This window comes from Ixodes scapularis, unplaced genomic scaffold, assembly GCF_016920785.2.
Source record: "Ixodes scapularis isolate PalLabHiFi unplaced genomic scaffold, ASM1692078v2 PGA_scaffold12__126_contigs__length_90152505, whole genome shotgun sequence".
NCBI lineage: Eukaryota > Metazoa > Arthropoda > Arachnida > Ixodida > Ixodidae > Ixodes > Ixodes scapularis.
In genome coordinates, this window is record NW_024609838.1 from 59,442,065 (window position 1) to 59,461,240 (window position 19,176).

Consider the following 19,176-nt stretch of genomic DNA (forward strand, 5'->3'; position numbering starts at 1 on the left):
AAAAACTGCACAGTCATGTGGGTTGTTTTGTGGTGCAAGCGTGAGTTAGACCTGGAAAAGAACAATGTTAAACCTAGATATAAATATAATGAAAATGAATATCTAAACCTGGAAATAAAAAAAAAAAAATTTGATGGTCCAGTTCCGGCCACAAACACAGTACCGCTGCTAACAATAAGGTGTGGGACCTGAAACGATGTCCCCTGATCGCTGTTGCTATTCGTCTGTTTGCAATTTAATCGATGTCAGAGTACCGTTGCTTTCATTTATTCCTTGTTTAATAGCAATGAATCGGTAAATTAGGTATGATTCACGCTATTCATGTTCGCGATTTGATTTAAGTTCAGATTCTAGGGGTGTCACTGACAATTTATCAAACGAGTGTTTTAGGAGAGCGAGATGTTTGGATAGAGGCAGTGTCGAAAGATTTATGGCGTGAGATGTGCGATTATTAAAGCGCAGTCTAAATGCCATTCTAGTTTGCCCTATGAAAAGCATTTTGCATACCGTACACTCGAATAATTACATGACATTCGACGAGGCACTTGTTAAGTGCCCTCTAATTTTTATCGAGAAGTGCGAGTGCGGGCTGCTGGCCGTGTTTCTGTGCTGCATCTGTTTACAGATCAGACATACTGGGTGCATGCAAGGCCTACATTCGTTAGGTGATGGCGATGAATTTATCCGATGGTTTACTAGCACATCTTTCAGGTTACGTGATCGTCTATGGACTACCCCAGGGGCGGATGGAAACGCGCGTTTAAAGCGCTCGCTTTGTTCAAGAATGTTATAATGTCGTCTTAATATATTATTTACATTAGGATGGTTCATGCTATAGGTTAGATATAGATTTGTGTGTTGTGTGTCGTTTTGCGAGGAGCGCGGGCTGATAAGTTCTGCTCGGTTCAATTGCTAGGCTTTTCTCAATGCATCGTCCGCCATACGGGATGGATATTTTTGTTGCTCTAGCACTAACTTTAAATTTTCGCTGCTCGAATCACAATCTGTGTCTTTGGAATAAATTCGTTTGAAACGATGAGCTTGGCTATAGGGAATGCTGTTTTTGCAATTACGTGGGTGGTCGCTTTGATAATGCCGGCATTGCTCTCGATCTGTGGACTTACAGTACAGGCTCGTGGCGAGTTTACCATCGTCTATTTTAACGTTGACGTCTAAGAAGTTTATTTCGGTTTGAGAGTACGAATGTGTTAAGCGGATGCTCGGATGGGCAGTGTTGTATCGACCTATGAAGTCCACGAGCTCCTCCTCAGTGTGCGACCATACAATAAATATATCGTCTATAAACTTTTGGTATATTAGCGGCTTTGCGGGACATTCAGAAAGGAACTCAGTATCCATACCAACCCGCTCGTTCTGTCCCTACAGGGTTAGGAACCTTCTCGTGCTGTAGCTTACGTAGCTATATTGTTTCGAGGTCATGGCGTTGCTTTTTATCGAATTCAGACGGGGCGCTAATTTAGAATGTTCATAAGGGGCCATTTGAACGGAGAAGTGTAGCGGTCGCGGTAGTTAACTCTTTTACTTGTTTGTCACTATGATGAATTGCTATTTGAACCAGTTTAAGGGACGCCTCTATAGGAGAACCTGTTGCCATTCCGATCGGTCATGTTGGTCGAGGTTTGTGCAGGCGGGAGAAAGGGAGACGACATGGCCCTTCGGAGTAATGCCTGCGTTAGGGAACACTAGCAACGTTGATTTATGAAGTTCGTGCCTAATGCGTTTATCTGAGAGCTTTCGTACATTAAGAAAAGTGGTACTGCAGTTTGGTGCGGAGGAACTGGACTAACCGAACTGTCGTCAATCTTCTCTCGGGTGCGGGGAGCTCTCTGCGGCGGGCTTTCGAGGGTTGCAGCACTGTCTTGGGGTACTTCTCGGCTGCCGCGGGCATCGCTTGGGTGCCACACCCTCGGCAGGTGTCGGGTACTCATCGACGTAGTCGACGCTCTCACGGACTGCCGGGCACGGTGCTCCCGGGGTCTCCACAGGGGCAGCTTGGCTCTCGACGCTCTCGCTGGCTGCCGGGCACGGTGCTCCCGGGATCCCCACAATGGCAGCTGGGCTCTCTAGACTGGCGTTGTGGGACCTGGGACTCTCGGGGTGCCTGGGTTCTTCTGATCCTGGATCCTTGTGCAGTTGGTGTGGCGGCGGCGGGGATATTCGACTACCAACCTGGCAACGTCGTACTTGTTCCACGTTACAAAATAGAGTCCAGGTTTTGCCGCGATGAGCGCGACTTCCGTGATGCTTGGGTCAGCCGCCAGGACTCGAAGAGGCGGCAGCGCCGTGAAGTCATCGTCTAAGAAGGTCACCTTTCCTGGTTTCCTGCAGTAGTCCTTGATTGCGTTGTTGAATTTCCGGGCTTCGGTGTTGAACCAGTGGAACAAGAGGAGGTTCGACTGATCCAGGCGTCGATTGGTGTGCCGAGGCGACCCGAGGGACACAACAAGCCTGTGGAGCTCCGGACGCGCTCACCTTCGGCCTCCCGCCACCATGCCCATTGTATCTCTCTCTCTCTCTTTCTATATATATATATATAAATATACATATATATATATTGTCACGAATGGCAAGTGGTGAGGCGATAATACCTGAAGCTAAACGTTTAATGGGGCGAACTTGTGCCGCAAAATAGAAGGAAACAGAATTGATAACAGAAGAGCGTCGAGGGCGTCGAAGTCGGCGTAACAGCAGAGTGGAACGCTGGGGCGAGACTGGCTCCGGCATGCCACGCGGAGCCCCTTTTGTACACGCGTGGGCTTCTGGAACGTTCGGCCAAGTACGTTCGGCTCGTAGAACATTCGTAACTGGATTGGACGAGAAGGTTCATGAACTTACGAAAACGCCATGTAGGAAGAATAAATAAAAGCAAATTCCGCTCCCTGCAATCGAACCCAGATCCTTCGGGCGACAGTCAAGCACGCCAAACATACAGCCACGCACGCGCTCGCTCGGCAACGCACGTGGCAACGCAGAGGACACAACAAATTCACAGGTGAGAAGACAAAAAGCAGGGACGTTTGGGCAGACACGCTTTGTCAGACAGTGTCATCGTTCGCCAGCGTTCTTTGGGTGCAATAATGGGTTCTTATCGGTATCAACGAACATAGCCAAGGGAAGGCAAGTTTCAAAAAGAAAATGGGACAAACACCAACAGAAGGTGCGGAGCTCAGGGACCACAATATATATCGGCCACGGACCTTGTTTTCTCCCCTCGCCACCCTGCATTTATGAACAGAATATGGCTGCCGACTGACCATAATGGTACATGCTGATATTTGTCCCTTGGTAAATGTTAATTTTGCTTCTTCCTCTTCCCTTAACAAATAAATATGAGGTTTACAGTAAACAGCAAACATAATAATGTCTCGTATGTAGCCGTAAAATTCATTTTAACGAGCTACATTTCATGTACAGACACCGCCCACATGAGCTCCCCCGTCCAAACACCAACCGGTGCAGCGAAAATCCAGCATGCAGCGCGTCGAGCGTGGCAAGGTTGACGGCTGTGGCTTTCAACAATGAAGGAGGTGATTGCACAGAAAAAGGTGCTCGTGATAAAAAATTTCTACAGCTATGTATGAGACAGTGTTGTGTTTGCACCTTGCTGCACCCCTCGAATTTGTGACAGACAAAGGTGTTCTGAAAAAATATACAATCTGCTGTAATACTGTTCAAATTTGGCCCAGTTGGTGAAGCATGATTATGGGTAAAACAGCGCGAACAAGGACACAGGACAGAGAAGATGTACAAAGACTGAGCGCTGACCTCTCAACTATTTATTTTCAAAAAAACGTCCAACGGCGTAGTCACACCAAACAAAAATTACATCAAAACACAGGACCGCCACATGATCGTCACAAGTTAAATCGCCTCAAAAATGCCAACTCACAATCATAAAGATATATCGAAGGCACGCTGACAAAGTTTCTTTTGAACTTGGAATCGTAAAAAGCCTCAGTTATCTCTCTAGCTCGCTGCTGACTGTGTCTTCCCAGTATCGTGCATACTAAACATTGTAACACCCATAATAGTGTAAAAAGGGTGTAAGAAGGGTGTAGGTTATGAAAAACACCCTTTTTACTCGCTTTTTACACAATTTATGAATATCTGTGGGTGTAAAAAGGGTGTGCTGACGTTTTACACCCTTTACACGCCCTCTTTACGCCCCACTTGCATCGATGGTGTCTGAAATCGTGTAAAAAGGGTGTATGGGCGAATTTTACGCCCTTCATCCACACGGTGGTAAAGCAGCGTAACCGTGATGCTGTCAAATACACCCATGATTTCATAGCCGTTCATATGTACTGCTTTGGTGAAACTGTTGTTGATGTACGGCGGTACAAAGATCGAGTATAATTAATCGCCACACGGAGTCGCGTATGATTAGTAAGTGCTAGAGAATAGTTTTTGCAACTCCTATAAAACTCTTCGTCCGACAGGAGTCTAAAGTTACGTTTCGCGCGTGCATCAGTTTTATCGGTTGTGGATCGCTCTACTATACTGCTGCCCAATCGGTCCCTGCCTGGTCCGCCCTCCCAAGAAGTCACACGAGCAAGAATAAATTCGAAACGTTTTACTATTTCGGCTGGTTGCTGTAGCCTTGCCGTTGCAGTCCTCGTCAGTGTGTCTTGCCCCAGTGCGTGGCGGAATCTCTCGTGCACTCTGTCACGCGCACCGGGCCGCCGGCCACCGCTCCTGCCCCCTCGCGCGCCGTCGTCCTCCTCGGCTTCCCACATGGTTCAACCTTGAAAAAAAAAATCATCTCCGCTCGCCAAAAAAAAAAAAAAAAAAATGAACGAAGTCGTGTAAATATACAACCTAGGCAGCACACAGTATTCCGCTGTTATGGAATTAAATCGGAAAGATTGTGCCGATATTATTTTGGTCTAGCCAATATCTGTGAAAACTGGGATGGGTCGTGCCCGAAGCTATCCTGACATACCGTACGCGGCGCCGTTTTTGTTTTTCTGTCAAGAGTGTCCTGCGTGAATCGGCTATGCCGGCGAGGTATTTCTATTTCTTGACTGCGTAAAATCCGACGTTAAAAAAAAAAAAACAAGATTGAGCGAAATAGATCCTGCTTACTTTTAACCAAAGAAAGAAATTTTAAGCTGGATACTTGAACAAACTGTGGCGCCCTCAATTCGGATATTACAAACTCACCTGACTGGGTTTCGCACTACTTATAGCACCTTCACCGAAACTTTATTTCGGAGTGTAGCTCTCAAGAAACAATGTCGCAAGACAATCGAAAGTGCCGGACTAATGACACCCCAGGGACGCGACTCTTATCTCTGCGTAATGACACCAAAATATCTAGCTTCCCGACGAATTTTTTCCCGGTTTTTCTTTGGTACACGTGCGTGAAACCGCGTCTTCGACGGCGTTCAAAATTGTTTTTCGTATTTATTTTGTGATCTCGCGCTCCGCACCAGAGCATGCGCGTCTACATGAGTGGCAGTTTGAGCCGCTCAAGGTTGTACTACGCAAAGCAAGTCCCGACGAGTCCGATTTTACGACCTTCCCTGGGCAGGGCAGGTGGCAATACAAAGCAGCAGAGGGAGATTAGCTGCTTTGTCCAACCCCCTTTGACCTCGTCTTCTGGTAAGCCTCCAAACCTTCTTTTGTGTCTTCGTGTTGCTGTGAGCGAGTGCGAAGGCCGCTTCTAGCAAATCAGAGGGGGGGCGCGAAACACGTGACCGCTCTCCAAAGGAGAAGGACGCTTGGACGAGAATTTGTCACGTGACTCGCTCTGACGCGCTCATGGGCTACAGGGGCCGTAGTCTTTGCCGTATGCCAAGTTATGGTGTGTTGTAGGGGCCACGTAGGTCCGGTGTGCAAAAAGGAGGGCGCCCGTCAGTGTATTCCTGTTTTTCGTGCGTTTCAGTCGCGGCCGTGATTTTTCGTCGTGAACGGCCGCCATACATCCATGCCAACTTTTCGGAAATGGTCGTTCATTTCGCCGGAGTCCATGAAATTATTGTGCTGTATTTGTTGGACGCGTTACGGACAAAGAGCTGCTCATCGGCGGCGGTGAGACTTCCGTTGAATGTGATCGACCGCCTTCAACCTCGGCATTGTGTTTGCGTTGTTTTGTGCTGCCCGAATCGGATTGCGCATCTATCACGACAGAGAGGTGCTCATCGGCGACCGCGAAACTTCTGCTGAATGTGAGCGACCGCCTTCATCCTCGACATTCTGTTTGTGGACAGTTATGTGCTGCCCGAATCGGATTATGCATCTATCACGGATTGCATGAGATCGCTGTTTTATTTGTAAGTACTCTGCAAGCATGCTTCTGATAGTAGTCAAAGCTTCCGGTTCAATAGACCATTTTACGGTTTACAAACATGAACTGCCGCTCACGTCCCAAGCAACTCCCGGTCGTACGGTCTTTGCAAGCCTGCCAGTTTTGTCCACGTCACCAGTGCAAGAAAGCATAAACGTCACAAGAAAAGTACAGTTGGAGATTTAACTAGGGTCTTCGGTTGTACAATTTGAAGGGGTTATGAAACAATATGCGGTTGAAATATTCATGAACTTACACGCACGGACCGCCACTGGTTTAGAAGCGTCTTAGTCGTGGTGGAATTGCGAGGATAATAGAGAGCTATTTCTTTTAGTCTTGCCTTCGCCAAGTTTGATGACGTGCGCGTGAACGTAGCTTTGCCCTTTGGCACGCTTGTAATTGCACGCACTTGCCCGCATAAGCAGAGACATGAGCAGAGGCCAGATGAGCTGCTTGCAATCGTCTAAACAGAATTTTGTTGAACCTGTTAGAACCTTGATTAAGAAATAAAAAGTAAACCAGGCATTTGCAGTCATTTTTTCGTGCACTCTTTTGGGTTATTATGCCCTACTTTATGGGTGTTGATAATCGCGCCTTTTTTATTTCCCTTTCTGGTGGTGATACACACAATTAAGAGGCCGTACTGCGCAGTCATAACACCCTAATAAAAAGGTGTACAGTGGAATCACACCCTAATTTAAGGGTGTTCGGAATAACGTCGTCCTTTAAGGGTGTTAGGGGAAACACACTATTTTAGGGGTGTTAGGAATAGCGCCCTTTTTTGGGGCGTTTTGCTACACCCAAATGGGTGTTAGTTATAGGACAAGCCATTTACACCCACTAGGGTGTCACGATGTTTAGTGCGTGGTATCTTCCAAAACCGGAGAACAACCACATCTGTCGCAGTGAACTGCCGTATTCCCTGAAGGAGATGTCCTTATCGAACACGCGTGTTCACGTAATCTATCAATAATGCAGCGACCGGTCTGGCCGATGTCACGTTTTTACAAGTCAGGGAAATTACTGTAGACCCCCCCCCCACGCAAGGAACAAACTTGTTTTTATGCTTCTTATCACATACGGCCTGACCGTCGATCCCCTCTCCACCCTCACAGATAAATGTCCCAGCTTGGCCGGTGCTGAGAAAATGACCGGACCATCGTCGCGGTGCGCTACTTTCTTTAACCCATGGGCCACCTTATGGATTTCTGCATAGACTTCCCACCCGTAACTACCTCCGGATTTCTCACCCTCCTAAAGAGGCACTCGGCCACTCCTACCAGGAGATTGCGAAGATAGCCGCTCTCCAAACATTTTTTGGCCTGGCTATAAAAACTGGTTGTCATTTGGTGAGGACATTACCTGACAAGCGACTCCTAAAGTCTATTGTATACGATTCTCCTTTTAACACTTTTTAAATGCCTCGAGTCGAACGGAAGCACACCTTTCTTCGACCTAGGACCGTAGCACCAACACACGTGGGAGTCCGAGAAAGTTAGCCTCATGTCTAAAAACTGTAGAACACCCCCAACAGGGTCTTCTTTAAGTGACGTATTCCTGTCCAGGTGTGATAGAGGCATAGCCGGAGATTTAGGGAGTTATGTCATCCGTGTATTTAGATACTTAGATGACTTTTTGGTGTTGTTTCGAACTGGTTCTGGCGGGAAGAAAGAGCGTGTGGTTTCAAACATGTTAGACGTTTCCAAGGGTCATGCCAGGGATTGAACTTCACCAGGGAAGACCCTGTTGGGGTTGTTCTACAGTTTTAGACATTAAGCTAACTTTCTCGGACTCCCACGTGTGTTGGTGCTACTGCCGTAAGGTTGAAGAACGGCGAGCTTGCGTTCGACTCGAGTCATTCAAAAATAGTTTAAAGCGGAGTCATATCCAGTAGTCTTTGAGGGTCGCTCGTCAGGTCATGTCCTCACCAAATGACAACGACTTTTCGTAGCCAGGCTAACAAACTTTTGGAGGGCGGCTATACTGGCAATCTCATGGTAGGTGTGGCCGAGTGCCTCTTGAGGAGAATGAGAAATCCGGAGGTAGGTTTTGGTAGGAAGTCTATGCAGAAACCGGTGGTGGTGCCCTATGTTCGTAAGGAGGCGCATAGGTTAAAGGAGTGGTTCTAAGATGGGGGTCCGCGAAGGCATTCTAGGGGTCGGTGAAGCCCAGATTAATCATTCAAGCCCGGCAATAAAACTATATTTTTTTCGAATTGAGAAGAAACGCTCATATTTTTGGGCGGGTTTGCTTGTGTATATGTCAATAACAGAAGTCTTCTTCACACTAGCCCTTAGATGTATCCTTTTAATAAATCGCTATCATAATTTACCTACATATTTCCTTTCCTTTCACCACAAGCGGGGTCCTCCATCACCTCCTCCGGTCCATAAGGGGTCCGCGAAACATCAAGGTTTGAGAACCACTGGGATAAAGAAAGTAGCGCAATGCCATATTGTTCCGGTTGTTTTCTCAGCACCGGCCAAGCTGGGACGTTTATGTGCGAGGGTGAAGAGGGGATCGGCTGTCAGGGCCGCACGCGATAAGAAGCATGAAAACAAGCTTGTCCCTTGCGTGACTGTGTGTGTGTGGGGAGGGGGGGGGGAATCTACCGTAATTCCCTGACTGGTAAAAAATTTTACATCGGCCAGACCAGTCCCTGCATTAATAATAAACTACGTGAACACGCTTGTTCGATTAGCACATCTCGGTCAGGAAATATGGCGGTTCACTGCGACAGATGTGGTTGTTCTCCGGTTTTGGAAGATACCACGGTCCTGGGAAGACACAGTCACCAACGAACTAGGGAGATAACACAGGCCTTTTACATTTCCAAGTACAAAGACAACTGTGTAAGCATGCCTTAGATAGATCTTTATGATTGTGAGTTGGCATTTTTGAGGGACTTTAACTTGTGACGATCATATGACGGTCACGTGACGTGATGTATTTGTTGTTTGGTGTGACCACGTCGTTGGGCGTTTCTTTAAAAATAAACAGTTGACAGTCAGCGCTCCCTCGGTGTACGTCTTCTCTGTCCTGTGTCCTTGTTCGCGCTATTTTACCCGTAAACATACAATGAGCTGTCTGAGTCAAGAAAAGAGCAATCTCGGTGGCCGAAAAGGTAACCTGCGGCTGCTGAATGACTTGATGTAAACAGACCCAAAATTTGCGGGCTTGGAGGGAAGTGCAGAAACTATGTGATATTAAACTGAAAAGCTAATATGCTCAAATAAATATTCAATTTAAGCAAAAATTTGATGATTCGCAATGCCTATTATTTTGAATACACAGCCAAAGGCAAAAGAAGTAGTTCGTTGAATTTATTTCCGAAAAGAATACATTTTAAGTACCCAACTGGATGCTTTGCATATGTTTGAAAGGTTGTGATAAAACATGCCATACTTTAAAAGGGTGAAAAGCAAAGCTTTGTAAAAATTATGTGCATGCTTACATTCTACAGGTCGTTTTACATGTAGACACAGCATTCTATTTCAAAGCTAACAGAATTTTTAAAAAGGTCGTGAGAGTTATTTCAATGTCGTCTTGACTGCGTTTTCATGGGACTCGGCGGACACTAGTAAACGGGATAACTGTCACAGCATGTTGACTAAATGACCAAAATCTGTTAGCTTTGTAATTAATGGCTTTATGGGCCATGTTGCAACTGCAGTGTTAAAAGCCAGTCAATATCAAAGGCTATCCCGATTTAAACAATTCATAAAAAGCCAAACGGCTTTGATTTATTCATTGTTCAACTTTTGCGTTTTTGATGTCAGATACAAAAACCGCACTCAGTTTCAGCTCAATAATTCGTGCCATTAATGGTGGGTAGAAAAGTGACAGTCCCACCAGGCACGTCGTCACTATCTCCACAGGGTGTCCTTAGTGGATGCATCGGCGTCATACTTTCAAGATTGTGAAGGTGCGTTCGAAGCCACCCCATCCGCACAACATCCTGAGGTCTTCTGAGCGTAAGATTTTGGAATTGGGTGACGAAAAGGCGGATTTTTAGCATTGAATATCTCAAAACTTGTTGCCATTCGCAAATTGTGTCAATTCGGTGAGTCCTTTATATCCACATCCTTTGAAACTAGAATTGAAACATGCCGCCTAAAATCATTAATTACAATATTATGATAAAATTTTGATATATTAGATATGATTAATATACTGCGACGGTTATCCCCTTATCTGATATCCTCCGAGCCCCATAAACACACCGTGAAGGTGGCACCCAAGCAACACTCACGCTATTCGTTTTGAAACTTAGTTTGAATCAAACTAGAAAGTTTTGTATATATGTATATATAAATACCGGATGCATGCGCATGCAGCCGGGCACCATCCCACTATAGAGGTCCACTTTTACCTTACGTAGAACTGGATTAAACTGGAGAAGGCCAGTTTTACATAAACCCCCAGCACGGCACGTACCAAGGACCGCCAGAAATGATTGCTACTTCATAGAACACTCTGTACGGCTCAAAGAGAGCGGCTTGCAGTCTTTGACAATTGGGTCTAGCCACTTGGTTCAGCTGGGAAATGCAATTAATTTTGATACAGCCTGCCATATAACACAAAGTAACAAAGAGAAAGTCAGTAATACATAAGCCTACAGCCCATGTCCCAGGGACCGCTAGAAATTCTCGCTCACCTCATAGAACACTTCATGCGACAAAACCCTCCATTAACGACCGATTTAAATTAGTATAAGTGTTTCAGAGAAATAAGGATCTGTTTTCAGCTGCATCAAAACAAGCGATCTAATGTCATAATTGTGTGTTCTTGTAGAACACTACTGAAATAACTGACTAAACAGATTGACCATAACTTAAGTATATATTGAAAGAATCAATAAAAATGATGAAACCTGCAATCTGTTGAATGCCTTCCCTGTGTTTTCCCAACAAGTGGAAGAAGTTTCTTGGCCTATATTTATTTTAGAAACAGGCATGATGCCCGTCTGTATTTTTGTTAAATCTTAATGTTGTGCATGATATTTTCTATTTTCTAGGTTGAAAGCTCAAAGGCATTCTCTGTTGTTTGTTTAATCAAATTTACCCAGATGTTACTAGGTTGCTTCTTTGCGTTTACTGTCCTCGGGTCTACTAGGGGTTGTGAACAGTATAACAGAGTGAGGTCCAGGAAGAAATTCCCTTTGTAGAGGGGTGGTAAACAGAAGAGGGAATTGTAAAAAGTGACTTCATACCTTCCCCTATGTTTCCTCTTTTCGGTCGCCTATTCTTTTTTTTGTCTATTAAAACTCAGCTCCGTTTGACACTTCTCTGCGTTTGCGTCATCCTTCAGAGAACCCGTTTGGAATAAATTATTCGTGTTTAGCCTGTATAGCTTGCTTGCACCCTCGTTTGTGTTTTTGTTCATTGATAAATGACAGTAGGATTCAACTGTAACACAGTGTTAAGGCATACTAATAAATAACAGCATACTTTTGTTGACTACGACTATGTTTTGATGATTGAACCAGTTGGTAGCCAATTATTTAAAAAGAAATCATGAAGAATACGGGAACAGAGGATGCAAACGCAACACAGCGCTGTGGTGATCTCCTCCTTGTCCATGTGATTCACACTCCGTGTTTTTAATAATACATTTTTTTATCTTCTCTGCTCGATATCATCTGTAGAAGGGCTCACATGAACGACCCACTCGCCATTGCATTCACTTTAGGGCAGCTCCCCCTTCCTCATGGTGCCATCGTCGAGAAAGTGCTGGGCGTTCGTCACTCCCACTCTTGTGGTGCATTTCCCTAGGCTCCCATAGGTTTCAATATGCTACCCAAGCTGAGTCAGGCCTGCCAGCGCTGCAGGAAATGTCAATTCCACTCTTTTAGACGTAGACACCCATATTTTGCATGTACTGAAAGAAGCTCTAACAGAGTGGAAACAATTCAACTTTCCATTTTTGAATGCATTTGTTTCTTTCGCTGAGAACATACACACAAGTCACACGCTATTGTACATTCAGTGGTGCGGCTTAATTTATGAAGAGCACGTTTTTATGTAACTTCGAGCTCTTTGGAGAAAAGATTCAATATAATGGGTCGGACATAAATGGCTGCTATGAACTGTCCTATATATTTACACATTACCTGATATCATAAAAACAGTAGAGCAAGGTAGGGCTGTACTGCATCAATTACCAATTTGTTACCAATTAATAGTTGGCATTTATTTATTTATTACTATTGGCTATTAGTCTTTGAAATAAAAAAATATCTGGGCGAGTTGGCACAGTGGTAGTGTTTCAACTCCATCGAACATTCAGGTTTCACATTAGCGTTTCATTTAATTTTTTTTTCACTTTGTTTCATACTTTTTTCTAACCGCTCTGATTTTTGTAAGGGCTTTCGCCACCACTACAAAACCTGAAATCCAATTTTTCTTTACATCACACAATTGTGAACTTGGAAAATGTGCCGGTCCGGCAGACGCGAAGGGACCGCACGTCTCCACGGCACAGGCATTAGCTTAGGCAAAAAACTCATGCTGCTCTAAAGTTTTTACATCGAAACTTTTTCTTTTTTTACATCACACAATCGTAAACTTGGAAAGTGTGCCGGTTCGGCAAACGCGAAGAGACCGCACGTCTCCGCGGCACAGGTATTAGCTTAATAAAAAAAAAAAAATCATGCTGCTCCCGCGTTATGAAGCAAATCATTCGCGAGCGGCTGTTGGTACAAGACGTCAGAACTAGCATGACCTGTGATGAACACTTTGGGACGGTGGTTGAATGCTTGAACGTTCATCAGACGGCACTTGAACGCTCCGCAAAAGCGTCGTCGGAGGAGCGTAGAACATAGAACATAGAACATAGCTTTATTGATAGAACAATCATTTTTCAAAATACAATAGCGAGCCGGAATAAGCCTAAAGGGCTTGTGTACCTGGCTCGGCAGGTGACGAAATCATATAGATTAGATAAAGAAGAACATTAATTGAAAAGCAATTTACACTCTCGTTCTCGTTCTCCTAAAACCTCAGTGCGCCTTAACACAATCCAAAAAGATATACACACCCAACAAACACCTTGGGCACACTGCAACCGCAATGTTAAAAGAAAAAAAAAAAGAAAAAAAGAAAAAGAACGGGAAAAAAAAACAAAAAAAAACATTGCACTTTAAAATTTTTATTCCTCTAAGTTGCGTAATGCATTCCTAAGGTTTTTTTTGGGACGTTATAAGGAGAATTGATTCTGGTAGGCGGTTAAATACATGCGGCACATAATAGTCTCTCGTTGGACGGTACCCAGAACATGCCCACGCTTTCGCCATACGGGAATTCTTCTCACACTGCGGAGCGAGACACATATTTCGAAGAAGATACGCTATTTTCAAATAACAAAATAACACAGGACAGAAGCATAGTTAGAATAAAGCACAGCTTTGCAAGCACACGGTACACGACGAAGTTAGAGACAGCAGCCCACTTCGCAGAAACAAAAGGAAGTTGCTTACAAGCGTTTGCACGAGTCGTCCATGCTGTCCTGAACTAAAGCGCGATTCAAACCAACGCTTCTTTTTGCGGCTGTAGGTGGTGCGTGCCCCGGATGTGACGTATTTCGTGACGTCGCGCCGGTTCTTCGCTCCTTCCGGGCGCGCATAAAAAAAGTTGGATGATTTCAACTTCTTTCTGAACGCGTACGGAAGCGCGCTGTGCCGTAGTGGGGTGCTCCTGTCTCCCAGCCAATCGGTGGAGGACATGTTCCGCGTATCTTCACCGTCCTGGCACAGCCAGCGCAGCGGCGTATCTTCGCAGCTGCCTGCACGTATAGCGGTATGACCCGTATTGCTGCATCTATGAACTTCCTCCTGTTTCCGACGCGAGGAAGGTGACCGAAAAGAAGGCTGCTGCGAACGCGCAGAGGCAAGAAGAAGCTGCGCAGAAGGTCGCAGACGCTGCCGTCTTTGATGACCAAAGCAAGTGCTTTCAGTTGCTCAAGCTCGTCCAGAACTACCCATGGCTGTACCCTTGGTTGCACGGGAAGCTTCGGCGCGACGACGAAGACAACCCGGAACGGGAGAACGTCTCGGAGGAGATCGCCCGTCTGTTCGACATCGTGCGCTGTAAGTGCGGTTTTGCACCCCCTGACAACGTGTGTTCGCATTTTGTGTTGCGCGTATGGTTTACGTGATATGTGATGGTGGTGGGATGCTTTTGTAACAATATTGCGTAAAAATAATCATTCAAAGATCGACAGACGAAGACGGTAATATTTGTATATACCAGGGTGTCGAACCGGAACCGAACCGAACCGAAAACCGGAACCGAACCGGTATTTTTTCCGGAACTGAACCCGAACCCAAACCGTTATATTGTTATCGCGATGCACCCAAACCGGAACTGAACCGGAAAAAAAAATAATGGTTACCGGCTCATGTCAAAACGGTTCGGCCAGGCGCTGTTGACAATGAATGTGCTATCAATGTCATTTGTTTTTTAAGTGCCGTCAACTGACACACACCTCCCTTACATATTTTTCTTCTCCACTCAGTCTTAGAAATATAAACGCTGCATCCATGAATCTTGACAAACGCTGCATCCATGAATCTTGACAAACGCTGCATCCATGAATCTTGACATAGGAACCAGTATTGCGCTGGTCGCGGCTTGCACGGAAAAAAGAGAATTGGAAGGCTGTGCAAAAAAAAAAAAAAATTGCGTCACGGGATTTTATTTTCCTACAATCCCGTAAATCCTAAATGCTGCTGTGCGCTTATTTCATAACACGTTTCTAGAACGCGCGAGTTCTTGAAGCTTGCTTCCATCGGAATGAGAAAAGAAAAGGCTGTGGAGTTTGATATAATGCATCCGGTTTCGTACAGGCACTTAGAAGCGAACATATTTGTGAGACAGCGAACTCTTCTATTTCAATATTTATCCTATTACGTCCTTCTGGTGTTGCGTTCGGTGAAGTGTTTTTCATATTCCGTATCTTGTTTAATGAAAACTTCTTTAAGGGTCTAATTTGAGTTACCGAAGGCTAGTTCAAATAAAGAAAGCTGTATTTTCCCCCACTGTTCCTTCAATTGCTTACATGCCGAGGTTGCGGGATAGTTAGCGAGTTCTACTTGTAAGTTGGTTTGTAAGGAGGTCGCGGATTTTACAGCTACTGCGGCGGACCCAATTACATGAAGTCCGAATGCGTAAACGTCGGTGAGGTAACCTTTGAGTGCACATAAAGAAACCATTCCTGGTAGAAATCCCTGAGCCTTACACTACGATGTATCCCGTTTCGTATGTGCTGATTTCAGATGTTCTATTTGTAATTTATTTTGATGTTGCAATTTGTCATTTATAATTTCCGAACCGGTTCGCGAACCGGTTCGCGGATCGAATTAATCGAACCGGAACTGAACCGGAACAAAATTAATTTACCTGACCTGAACCGTAACCGAACCCGTCTTTTTTCGGTTTGACACACTGGTATATACCCAAATATTGTTTGTTCTTTTTTCACGTCTTTGCGTTGTTTCGACAGTTGTTTCAACCAAAAATGTGAAGGAAAAAGATGATCACTGCGTGGATTTTATTCCTCTTTTTTTTCACCCCACGAGAAAGTTTTTTCTCGGTTGTATGGAAAAGGCTGAACTTCATTTGTATCCTTCAGACAATCGATCGTATTTAATTATAACTTTCGATTGATCCAAGCATTTTAAAAATATTTTTCGAAACGAAATGTGAAATTACAGTACGATACCGCCTGAACCAAATTTTTACGATTCTTGTTTTGTAGATTTGTTTCAATTGGCCCACAAAGTATACATATCATCGTACAACTAGCAGATGTTAGTGAGATCGGTATTAAATGTCTGTACTTGATTCACCGCTAACTTAATGGACAGTGAAAGCTATGTACTCTCTGTCTCTAGACCAGTCAGTCACCTGCTCCTCAGTGCCTGATCCATTCTATGCCCCTTGACTACCCTGAGAGCGTGACAACGCTGTATGCATGCCGACCTATTGTTGATTGCTCCTACGAGCATGTAGCTTCTACCGCCCTGTCAGCCTAGTCGTGAACATACTATAGTCATTTGCTTGAGAGCTTGGCGAGTCATTTTTAGGTGGGGGACTAAATTTGTTGAGCAAGTGCTTTGGACACGCGTTTTGTGTGTGCTGTTCGTTGCCCACGAAGCATTACGATTGCCAATGGCATTTTTGTCCCTTTTTCATATTTCTGCATGAGTATATCATTTCTGTCAGGCTTGTCCCACACTTGAAATAACATATTTGACTCCAGACGACATCTGAAAGACCAAGTGGAAGTACCTGAGGGACAAGTACGCCAAGGAGGCGGCCAAGGTCGCAGGAACAGAGCGCGGCGGCCGTGGAACCTCGGACGTCTACAAGCCAAAGTGAATCTACTTTGGCAGCTTGCGCTTCCTGACTGCGCCAGTCAGGAAGCCACTGTTTCGCGAAAGTGCACTTTTCATATTTCTCATTCGTATGCAACTACACGGTTCTTTTTGTCAATTATGCAGGTCTGAGGCTACAGGAACATCAGAAAGCCAGTCCAGCACTGAAACTGGAGGTAAGATAGCATGCAATGTATTGCGATGCCTCCTCTACATTATTTTAGTGGGCTTATTGTCACGTTTCCAGGTGTCTTTCACAACTGCTGTCATATCCAATGAAACTTGAACTCTTCTGGTGAATTATAGGAGTGACTCCATCATGCAGCCAGTCACCTGGATGCGCCGCAGGTAGAACCAAGCCAACCGATGACCAAGATCCCGTGGTGATTATTTGCCTCTCTTGACTTTCTTTCCGGTCTTTAAGACTAATGAGCATGGGCTCTAGCTTACAAAATCTATTTCTTTTTGTTTTCTTGTGTTCCTCTATACAGTCGTGTCACCTTGTGGCACTTCCTTTGGCGTTACACCTCTCAATAGTACCATATTTCCCCCTCCCCCAATTGCTGCTCTTTTGGATAACCCTTATCTCTTAAATACTGAGCGCACTGGCTAACCACGTAAATGAGGGGTCAGCCCCTGGAACAGTATCCATGTGCAGTCGCTGGGCCGAAGAGAACATTTTTTTGGTTCGTGGTTTTTGTAGAAGGAAAGATATCATAGCCTTTTGATTTTGGCTCGGTCTGATATTACTGGCTGATGTTTCACTTCGAACTCGAACCTGGGAATCTCGCAGATGAAAAAGCTTTAGACCTTTACCTTAACTATTCCGACAGTGCAGTATACTTCATTTCAGCATAACTTTGAAAATGATAAGAGCTGCATTCCTTGTGAGTCAATAAGAGCAACAGAGCAAGGTATCTGGCAGCCCTCCGCAAGATGATTGCAACCTCGGTCACTATGCTGTCGCATGCCTCGCTCTTACAGTCATTGGCTGGCCGGGCCATTGATTTAACTGTTTAGCAAAGTTAAGTTGAAACGGATTGTGATGGGTCTAATCACTCAATTTGTTTTTGTTGCAAAGACACCGGTAACAAAAACTCTTCAAACTTGGAGTATTGCGTAATTTGAGGGAGGAGCATTCGAGCAACATCTGTATTTTTCAGAAATAAAATCAGACAGACTTCTGGCAAGCTCAAGATATTTATCCAGTGGGGCTTGCTCAAGTTTAAGTGGATTCTTGTTTGCAGTGTTTTTTGATGATGAGTAAGAGGACTCGTTCAGTTAATTTTCACATTGGCTTCCTATGTTGGGGTTTTCCTATCTAAAGAGTATACTGCCGCTCGCTATGTAAACGGATGTTTTCGAGGATGAAGCTCACGTGTTACTCTCCAATCTGAAACATTAATTGATTTGTTTATTTCAAACAGCTCAGTCGATTATATAAAAGCTGGCGTCATTTTTGCGATCTGAGTGACCACCTCCCAATATTCCTTTCTCTCAAAAGTTTCCCGAAGAAAACTTGTAGGACAGAGCGGACATTAGTACAAAAAATAACTTAAGATAAACTCAACGCTTTTCAGATCGCTGTTTCAAATACTAATTGGAGCCGTGTACTCTGTGAGGATAGTGCTGACGGGGCTTATAACACTTTTATAGAGTTATTTCTTGGACTGTATAATACATATTTTCCTTTCACTTCTATTGAAACAAACAAGCGCATAAAGAAGCCTTGGATAACGAGAGATTTACTCTGTAAAATTAAGATAAAAAACGCTTTATATGGTAAATTCAGAAAATCCAAGGACCAGAAGGACCTTAAAGTATTTAAAAACTATCGCAACAACCTGACAAAAGAACTAAAGCGCGCCAGAACGTGTTATCATTTTGATTTGTTCAAGGCCGCACAAGGACCCAGTGACATCATGTGGAAGCAACTAAATAATCTTCTTTATCGTAATCACCCCTTCAGTTTAATTGAAACAATTTTGTGCAATGGTACTGAACTTACTGGGTGTTCACTGGCAAATGCTTTTAACGAACATTTTGTAAATATTCTGGTTACTACTGTAACCGAAACTCCTTTGGTTTTAAATGATAAACAAAACAGTGATTCGATATTTTTAGATCCCGTCGTCGAACCAGAAATTATAAGCTTGTTTCTTCAGCTTAAAAATAGTTCTAGCTGTGACGTCGACGGCATCCAGATAAGACCGGTAAAACATGTTATTCATCTGTTAGCACCTGTAATAACTCATATATTTAATATCTCTCAGCCGCCTCGGTGGCTCCGAGGTAAGAGCGCGGGCCTACGGATCCCCGGGAGGCGGGTTCGAATCCCGACCGAGGTGCCCGCAATATGACGGAGGCTTATTGCGGAGAAGGCGCCGTGTAAAGGGGTGTCCAAACAGGACACTACAAAACCCGCGACTCCGGCAAATCGTGCCGCGCTCTGCCGCGATCCGCTTCCGGCCGTCGGAGGGAAATTTCCCTC